At 46.1% G+C, this 10,397-nt stretch overlaps 1 protein-coding gene across 9 annotated transcripts in view; it reads left to right on the top strand.

Moving 5' to 3' along the window:
• Positions 1-85: 85 nt before the first annotated feature.
• LOC119464231 (TNF receptor-associated factor 6) overlaps positions 86-10,397 on the top strand; it is a 163,178-nt gene continuing 152,866 nt past the window's right edge. For 7 of the 9 annotated variants that reach the window (XM_049656601.1, XM_049656602.1, XM_049656600.1 and 4 more), the window contains exon 1: positions 86-238. The gene's annotated coding sequence lies outside the window, so the exon portion shown is untranslated. Of the gene's footprint in view, positions 239-482; positions 648-10,397 lie in introns of those variants that run through there. The other 2 variants (XM_049656595.1, XM_049656597.1) reach the window with 2 other exon arrangements.

Raw genomic sequence — 10,397 nt, 5'->3', positions numbered from 1 at the left:
AATGCAACAGTCGGCAAAAGATGGCAGGACGTACCCGCCGCTCTACAGGCACCGGGCGGCGCCTCACATCTACAGGCGGGGCAACAACTTCCTTGTTGTTTTCATATCTTATCAACGCCGCCGCTACGCCACTACTTCGGCGAGAGACGCCTGCATGCTGGAAAACGCAGCGAGCGGGTTTGGCATCCATTGCCGGCATTGTATGCCTGATCCAGTAATCTACCGACGTTGTACCTGGGTGAGCTTTTCCTACGCCTATCCATGATATACAGGGGTGAATTTGCGCAACTTTCGTAAAGCGCGTTGTTAGATCGACGAACGCCTTTTGTAATTCGTGTGGTTTTGCAGCAGGGGTGGTTCGCTCGCGAAGTTTGCAGTGTCGCTCATTGGCAGCCATACTTGGTGCGCTTGTCGTTATCAGCGTTGAATTCGGACATGCAACTGTCGGCGGTTCGTGAATCGTTCGCATCTTAACGTTTCAGGGCAATACGCATTGCTGAACTCGAAACGACGATTTTCGGTGGCATTGTGGCGCGCTTTAAATCGCGAAGGGTGTTTCGGTGATTGCTCACACCTCCGAGTGTGGTAGTTTCGGTTTCATCGCTCCGTTATGCTCAGCGCTCAAGTCATTGGCAGCTAAACTAACGGTAAACCCCCAAACCGCGAAGCGTAGTAGTATTGTTTTGCTGTTATTACCTATTTACATTGTAAGATATAGTACACAGTGTGAGCCATCGAAAAATAATATAAAATCAATCCGTGAAAGATTCTTCATTTCACATCTATCGGGCTGATGGCGCAGTGGTTGTGGTGTTCTGCTGCTGAGCAGCTCGAGGACAAGGGTTCGATTCCCAGCCTCTGCGGCCGCATTCCGATGGCGGCGGAATGCAAAAACACTCCTGTACCACGCATTGGGTTCACGTTAAAGAACCTAGGCTAGTCATAATGAGCCCGGAGTCGCACCCTATGGCGTGCCGCACAATCATATCGGGATTTCGACACGTAACACTCCACATTGATTACTTTTTGAGTAGCACGCCATTTTTATAGCAGCAAGAGATCGTGCTCGACCGAGTCACTTGCTTTATCGATTTACGATATTCTGCCTACAAGTCTCACACTGCAGTTGCTTAAGCCAGGATCACTTAATGTTTGACGCCTTTCTTAATTTTATTTCTTCGGCGTCTCTTAATGTTTATTGGTGCACCTCATTTACTAGAACCGATGCAGTTGAGAACGCTAAGATGTAGTAAGCCTCGTTTTATTGCGATAGCAATTATATGGACACTCAAACGCAGATTTCTGCCGTCGCCGTCGCCGTGAGGTTCTGTATGACGTCATTTGGAGATGAAATCGTCGCCGCGCGCCAAACGCTGTATGTGCGAGTGAAAGGGCGTGAGAGGCGCGTATTTCTCGGGGAGTGAACGCACGGCGGAGAACAAACGCGCGTTCTGTGCCGTGCTCGCTTAAGGGCTGCAGAAGTAGGTGTCTCTTTTCTCCTTTACAATCACCATATATGTAGAGCAAACGCGCCTTCTTCTGACGCGCGAGAGGCCGTGGGGGAGGGGGGGGGAGGGGGAGGGAAGGGAGGCGACGTTTAGCTGCGGCACCAAGTGCCTATTTATATCAGAGGCTCCGGCAACAGTCACCAACGCCGCACGCATTTTGAGCGAACGCGGGCAAAACGCCGATGGCGTCGACAACAGTTCTGCGTGTTGCCGATGCTGCTGCATGTCCAAGTTTATACAGCTGATAAAGCTAATATCATTACTCCGTATCGCTCTCTACAAGTTTGCTATCGCAATTGATGCTTCGCCTTTCAGGTGAAACTGCGACAACTTTTTTTTTTCGCTCGTATAAGCTTGAGATTCAAGACGGTGACGGATGGTTATAACACATACGTCAGCTGTAGCAGAACTAGGCCAGCACTGCAAAAATATGCAGTAAGCAATACAGAAGCAGAGTACAGTTCACTGCAGAAAGCCCACGACACGCACATTCACGCTCGATCATACAAATTGATAGCACACACGATTGAAAGGCACACTGAAGTCGTGAGGGTCACGTGAGCTCGTCGCAAGCGGTGGAGACGAGCAGTTTTCATGAATTGAAAGGATAATGGCACCACAAAAGCTATAGATGCAACACGAATCGAACTTATGTAAGTGTATGTACGCGTAAAGTGTGGGTATATTCCTGCGAATGTTTTTCAACATTTTCAAAGCGAGACTTTCGTAGACCCCTTTCTGGGGTTTTGGAAGTATCGTTCATCTAGCCTCTATCCACTGCGCAGGCGCACTCTGACGTGACGTCAACCGCCGTGGTGGTGTGGTCACTTTGGCATTGCGCTAAGCTCGAGGGCGTCGGATCGAATCCCGGGCGCGGCGGCCGCATTTCGATGCGGGCAAATTGCGAAAATGCTTGTGTACCGGGCATTGGGTGCACGGTAAAGAAGCCCAGGTGGTCAAAATTAATTCGGAGTCCCTCATTACGGCATGCCTCATAATCATGTTGTGGTTTTGGCACGTAGAACTCAAGAATCATTTTTTTTTTTGACGTAACGTAGTTCTGCCAACCTCCGCAGCCAGTTTTCCCCTAAATTGGACAAACGAATTTCCTAGATTTCACTAGAGTTTTTTGCAAGATACACTTGTTCAGTTCGCCAATATGGTTTCTGTAAAGATGCAGATTTTGTTATGCAAATAGACTGAAGAATTATAGTTTCACTTTATATACAAGCTCGTTTCTAGTATTTAAATAATTGAGTCACTGCACTCAAGCTGAAATTATGTTGCAGTGCAAGCCGTGCTAACACAGCCTCCTGCTTAAGCTACATTCACAGAACAAGACGTCGGCACGTTAATACTCGCTTCACATGCAAAACAAGTTTGCACAACAGCGAAATGCCCAGATTGGCACGGAACCTTATTTGCATTGTAATGAAGCTGGAACAGGACTACACCGGATAACAGAATGTGTAGCAATCTCAAAACAGTGTGTCCCTTCAGCACACAATTATAAAGTATGCGCAATAAATTATTCTTGCATGCTATGATCTACCGACGTAGCAGTACCACGTTTGCCTGCTTACAAGTCATTTGCAGCGGAGCGCGCGCACCCGTGTCAATTTTTTTTGCTTTTTCCCTATGGCTAAACTTACCCAAACAAGTGACCACGGGGACTCTACAATGCGAGAATCATGCTCTACCTATGGTCGGTAAATTTCAGTGCATAGTAGGCAACGCAGCCCACCAACCACCTAGTCTTGCTCAGCGCTGGGTATATGTGTCCGCTTAGGCCTAGATTTGCACGCGCTGCTTTGTTTGGCATTGCAGCATACATTTGTTTTGCCGTTTACAGATAAATGTTTGATTTAAAGGGCAAATCCATAGTTTGTCATTGGCTAGACGAGAGGCGTTCCCTGCACCGCAGTACGATCACAAGTCATACTTCGCATGCTAATGCAAGAGTAAATTGGGCTGACTGAAATCAAAATATGCCGTCACGTCAGCAGTTCTACGTGTCCGTCATTGCGGCGTACGTAGCAGCAGTGGTTTCTCAAGCCTGAGTTTTAACAGCGAAGCTGTTCTATCTAACCGTAAAAAGTGGCGCCTGCTGTCGCAAAACCTCGCCGAGCTATGACGTCACTGCGTTGCCTAGCAACCACCTCGCGGAGCGGCGTGTGCTCGCCTCCTCTCCGTGCCGTGCACATGCTGCCTTCTTTCTTTCTCTCTCTATCAGCGCTCTCACTTTCTCTTTCCCCTCCCGAGCATTGCGCGCGCCGCGCGTATGCTCTCTTTCCCTCTACTTAACGTCCCATGAGAGAGAGATGGTGGTCGGGAAAAGCGCCTCTTCCTCTTCACAAACACCATCTCTCTCTCATGGGACGTTAAGGAGAGGGAAAGAGAGCATGCGCGCGGCGCGCGCAATGCTCGGGAGAGGGAAATAGAAAATGAGAGCGAAATAGAGAAAGAAATTGTAGCAGCGCCAACGAGGCAACGCGCAGAGCTGCTGCCGACGCCGCCCGCGTTGCCTAGCCGCGCATGCGCCGAAGCAGTAGTGATGACGTCACCTCGCGTTGCCTAGTAACCGTTGACGCAGGTGCGCGCTCGCTTCGCCCGACACAGACACGGCTCCTGACTTCCTGCCTGCGTTTGTGGCATGCCAGGAACGCTGTCAATCGTAGGCGCCGACGCGTCCAGCGATAGTCACGCGAAATACCGCGAAATCGAAGGTACCTCCGAAAATGATCCCTCGAGAATACCTTCCCTACATGCGTAGTTAAGTCAACCCAAGTTAAGACCTAGCAGCAACCAAGTTAATACCTAGCAGTAACAGCCAGTAAGACTTGAGGATTGACACGTGCAAACTTGCCCGCATTTTTTTTTTTTTGCTCGATGTCATAGCACAAAATTTCCCTAGATTTTGAAAGTTTTAGATAAGCAATCCAACCACCTAAGAATTACAAACTCCTCCCACAAAAACTCAGTACCTGGCCCTTCACCTCTGCAAGAGAGTCAAGCCTGCTAGAGTCCCCTCACAGCTTAATGACCTTGTTCTGTTAATGTAAATGCTAGGCTAATTGGGAAATAAAAGCTCGTTGTTGCAAGCTAAAATATTACCTCTGGCTGAGAGCTGATATCAGGATCACTAATAAAATATGCCACGACGTTCAGGTTTCATCGTAAACCTAATCACAAACACAGATCTGTACGCCTAAAATAATTGTTTTAAACACGACAAACCGCTTGATGCGAATAAGCAGACCTATTTAGCTGGTGCGTGCAAACTGTGATCGAGTTGGACGGCGTGCATATGACCTTGTAATTATTCAGTTGTAACTGACTACAGGGAAATTTCTTATATGGTTGGCAGCACGTCATATACCCTTGTAATCGATTGTATAGTGCCTAATTAGGATCACAGATCCTGCACCCTTTCCGCCAATCTAACTCATGAATATCTAATCAGCACCGCCACGTGCTGACGCGCGTTCCGAAGGACCTTAATAAAGTTTTACCATACCATACCGGTCGATGATGGCCTTTGACTAAACGTTGTGCGCGACATGTGTTCCTGTTCACTCGCGTGATTTATGAGGCGTGCGAGTGGTAGCAAGTGATTTAAACGCGCGGAAATCGATAGCATAGCGTCTTTAAGCACTAGCAAGAGCAGTTGCGTTTCGGAAATAACTGGGAAAACGTACTGCGAACTACTAACCAATCAGAAAGAGCCAATTGACGTCATCAGGCTGCAGAAGACTTTCTCTCAGTAGTGAATAGTGTCCCCGTGGAAGATCCACACATCTGGCAGAATAAGAACAAAAAAAAAGAAAAAAGCGACCCGAAATTATGGACACGTCGCAACGTTAAATTCAGACCTGCACGCATGTATGCCATATCATGTATTATTTTAATACACCGTTCTACGCACGATGCTTACAGGCAGATATCAGGGATGTGTTCTGCCGGAAATGTGGCTATTTCTTACGTTTTCTTTTTCAGTTTTGTTTTTATGGATGCTTAGATAAATCTAGTGTAGCCGGCTCACAAGTCGCCTATATTTCGTCATCCTGCCCGTAACAAGTTCCATGTCTACAATACTAAGCTTGGCATTGTTGAAGAATCACACTCACATGGTACCAATTAACGTACGCCACGAGCGCCATTCTACAACACGTAGCTCGCAATAGTGAAGCGGGAGAGGTAGTGGCCTATCGTCACTATCTTTGCCTTCACAGGTGTCCATCCTTTACTATAACGCTAGAAGTATTTTTAATAACTTTGACTCCTTATCATCCGCAATGGACAGACATGCCGAGCTCATATCATTGCGCTCATCTAAACATGGCGTCCTGCCCCTGTGCGCGATAAGGAAATATTCGACGGCGCGTATGGCTTTGCTACCCATCTTATCACGCAATGCTTAAACGCGTAATAAGATGAATCAGCTAGCCCAGCATCAAGTATTGATTGGTATTTTTCGTTCTCTTCGCTGTCTCAAAGAGCATTTCATCGACACGCATAAAAATTAATCGGGATATTGAAACAGTATGAATATCGTTAACAATCCGTCATTTAAAAATAATTCTATGGGTATGCTACAGGTCGCCATCTTCGCTACCTACGTTTTTATGCGAGCTTCATGTTTCCAATAATCTTGCTTTTTCGCGTTTTCCTTCTACACCTCTGTTTTTGCTGGATGATTTTAACCTCCCTGACATAATTAGGAGCACTAACTAGCCTCGTATATCACCCTTATCGACACAACTCAAGCAGGCGCGTAGCCAGGGGGGGGGGGGGGGGGGGGGGGGGCTGATGGGGCTTCAGCTCGAAAAGACATTTTCACGCTCGAAAAGACATTTCGGCACGAACATTGCGAACTCGGGCTGGATTTCGTGACAACGCCCTTGCACCTGGAGTCACGTAACGCAAGGAGCCCCATCCGAGCACAAACTTTCAACGGCTTTTCGATAGCGAGCGGGCGCGTTGCGGCATCTCGCAGCGGCCGCGGAATATACAGAGCGCATGGATTTCAATTACGAAACTTTATGGGTATAAAGTTCTAAAATTTTTGACGCGAAAGGTGCGCTGACATTTCCAAAGGCATGCTTTAAAAGATTTTCAATTCTAGAACTTTATGGGGTTAATGTTCTTATAAACTTGGGCCAACATGCGCGCACTGGAACGCTCGTGTCCAAGCGTTCCATAAATGGAAGCGCGCGCTCGCAATCTCCCACACACACGAAAATACCAAATATCACCGTGACTGTCAGCTAGCAGCTGATAATTTTCTCCAAACATTTTCAGAAAGCGTGCAGAATGTGATTGATCAGCTGGACCAGGGCAGGCAAAGTAAAATATGAGCAAACAGAAGAATTTAAAGGCCTAGTATTGATTTTTTTTTTTTACGGGCGACAAGGTCTGGCTCTCCGTGGCCACAGGGACAGGGGCCCTATGGATTTAAGCAATGCCCCTGCTGAAAATACAGGAATTTTCAGAGTGCTTCTTCGCATGCGAGCTGATTATGGAGATGCATATCTGAAGGACCATTTGGAAAGTTGCCCCAGTAATGCCTCGTATTTAAGCCCAGACGCACAAAACCAAATTATAGAAATTTGTGGTGACATTATCAAAGAAAGCCTAGATTCAAAAGCAGGCTGCTTCTCCATACTTCCTGACGAAACGACGGACATCGCTGGAATCGAACAGCCTACTGTTTCTGCAAGGTACCTAAACAAGGATGCCAACGACATCAAGGGAGTGTTTTAGGTTTTAGCACCGGAATAGATGCCCATCTCTCATTGCGACAGCAGGTTCTATGTAAATGTGTAAATACTGCTGCAGCTTCTAGTCACCCTTCCAGTGACCACTGCCAGCGCAGACAGAATATTTTTTTAACAAGAGTTTACTAAAAAACTACTTGCGCCATACAATGTCTGTGGAACGCATGGTTAGGCTGGCGCTTCTGTACAGCCACAGAGACGTCGGCATCAACGTGTCCGAAGTCATTGACCGCTTCGCTCAACTTTCCCGCCGAGAGAAGTTTGTCCTTTAGATAGCGAAGCAGCAAAAATCAATGCAAGTAAAAAGCACTGTTCCTTCAGGTCCATAAGTTCTTAATTATGAAAACGTATGACCGTTCATTAGCTTTTAAAACCGCAGAAATTTTCGCCGTTTATTCTAGCAGTTAGCATCATGATCATAATTATCACGCGAATACAAAAATTACGAGAATACCAATAACCAATTTTGACCGACCTTGCTCATTGAAAGCCCGGCCCACGCGGCGTTCACCAAAAACACACTCGGATATTGGGTACTTCAACTTGCCACATCATCTGTGGCCTTCGCTTGTCCTTTTCTTTCATTTTCAGCTACCTGCTTTTATTTCTTTTTTGAAACGAAGGAAAACCCTCCTTTAATTTTGGGTGCAGAATAATTCTTGGCGTTCTGCAGGCAGTTAAATTACACATTTTGGTACTGATTTATGCATTGTTCCTCTATTATTCTACCCACATGGCGCTGTCGCGACCGCTGCATGGCCCAAGTACATATCACAATTTCTGCGATCATAGTTATGTTCTTGCCTAGATCATCTGTCTTTCTGTGCGCAAAGTTTACTATGTGTGACTGAGCAACATGTTTATTTGCCTTATTTGACGCATTATATACACTGACGTTTGCTTAAATACGTAGATTTATCGGAGATTCATACGTATTTTTAAATATCTTATTGCGAGGTTTTGTGTACACAAGCAGTGAACTTTTTTTCCAGCGACTCTTTTTTTTTTTTTGCCCTTTAACGAGTTGTATCTTCGCATTTGTATATTCCATTCTATCTTCGCAATTTCTAATATATATTTTGCAGAACTCCCACATTTTATTTGTACTCACTGCTGCGAGTATTATCTCGGTGTAATTACAATACACGACGAGTTACAGCTGCTCCTGCGCAATCGATTGCAACGAGGGATAGCGTCATTGAGGTTTCCTCCTGGCCGTTGCATATGTAGAAAAATGTAAACAAGGTTATTGAATGACAAAGATTCATCAAAATATTTGTCCTCAACTTATTCATTTCATGGCTTTTACGTTTTTCATATGAGCTGCATGCACTGCTTTGCTGGTTTCGAACTGATATTGACCCTTTTCGCGGCAATCCCGTGGGCGCTGCCATATTTGATCACGTGGTGACGCGTCCATTGCTTGCCTCAACTGCCTCCGTTGCCTCCTTGTTTACAATGGAAGTGTATGACGCCGGCGCGGCTTAGAAAACCTCTGTTTTCGGAGATATCATAGACGGTGACTAGATGCACGACACGAAGCTTTGATCACAGCTTCAGATAACATGCAAAAGCGCTTTCAGAGCTGATTAAGCTATGTCCAAATGGCATAAGCAGCGTATATGGTGCTTGTTCTAAAAGCGGGGCTAAATATGTATTCCAAGCTGTCCAATTATGAATTCAGTCAGGATTAGTGTATTTTGCTCTTTGTTCTTTATTCGGCAAATATTTTGAAGCAATGGCTTCTCAGTTTCTGACTCAGTGAAGTTTCTCGGTGCGGCCACTTTCTGATTATTTTCTGCCTAATCCCTCGCGGGTGTGCTCAGTTCCGAATCCGATAGATTTGCTCTTGCAGCGCACAAGGCTTGAAACGTAGCTGTTTTGTACATTGTAATACCTTGTAGCAAATATACGTATATTACAGCTATTACTTGCTTACTCTTGTGGACCATCACGAAACATTCACCTTCGACCACTGGTGCGCCATAGGTGTATTCCGTCCTTTATTGTGTGTATACAGTGCGCATATATTCAAGTGTGAGTCCATTCACTTATTCTTGATACGTTGGCGATAGAGTGCGCGTAAGTTTTCCTGCCATTTGGACAGATGTGTATAGATAGCGTGCGCGAAGCTTACTATGACAGGAAGCGGCGCTACTCCCTTTGTCATTGTTTAACGAGTGGTACTCATTCTTGCCGACGTTCTGGGGATGAAGCTCTTTCTTTGAAGGTTAGCGATACAAGGCTGGCGGATGAGCAAATTTCTGTACCCTCGAGGAAAGCGGTACATCACGAAGTGCCGGTAACACGTTCGGACAGTTGCAGCAGCGGTCCGGGAACTTCGCCACACAGATTCATTCTATTCCTTAACATGTCAGTCACTATTTTTGCAGCCAACTACTGCACACGTCTTCAATCCACATTATTCAATCTAGCATAATTGGAGCACAGTGTATTAGTGAAAACTCAGTTGCATTTCCGACAGCTGATCGCACAGAAGCAAGGTAGAAGCGGTAATGGTTTCGTATTCGTGCGCGGTCGCTGAGGAGAGGTATGGCGCGCCGCCGTGAGCGCTATCTCGTTTCTCTAAAACAAACTGCTCCGCGAAAAGGGTCAATAGTTCTAAAGTTCATGTGATGTTTTCTTTACTTATTAATTAGACAAAAAAACGCGGAAGCATTGATATCAGTTAATTCTGCCACAATTTTTGGGGCATACGAATTTATTCTTTTATGACAACATACATATTTTAATGGACAGTGCATAGCGTTCAATAATTCGTTTGCAGCATCTAATATACAATGGAATTGGCAATGCAGTTATTATTCATGCATTTGATCCCTCGACAAATTCTAGAAGGAGGAGGCCGCGCCAGTGGCGCACCGACGGGGGGGGATTCGGGGGTTGGAACCCCCCCCTGAGGCCGACTTGACCCCCCCCCCCCCTTTTGTTTAACCCCTTTTCTTTCCTTACGCATTTGAGTACTGTAACTAAGATGTAAGACGCACAATCGTCTGCACACTCGCAAAAAGCGCATTTTATTGACAATTTCCCGTGAAGAGATCGAAATTAGTGCTGTTTAGATGGTATTGGCAAACTGTCAACCCCCCCC

This window comes from Dermacentor silvarum, chromosome 9 (genome assembly GCF_013339745.2).
Source record: "Dermacentor silvarum isolate Dsil-2018 chromosome 9, BIME_Dsil_1.4, whole genome shotgun sequence".
Lineage (NCBI taxonomy): Eukaryota > Metazoa > Arthropoda > Arachnida > Ixodida > Ixodidae > Dermacentor > Dermacentor silvarum.
The sequence above is the reverse complement of the archived record's forward strand: the minus strand, read 5'-3'. Positions and strand labels throughout refer to the sequence as shown.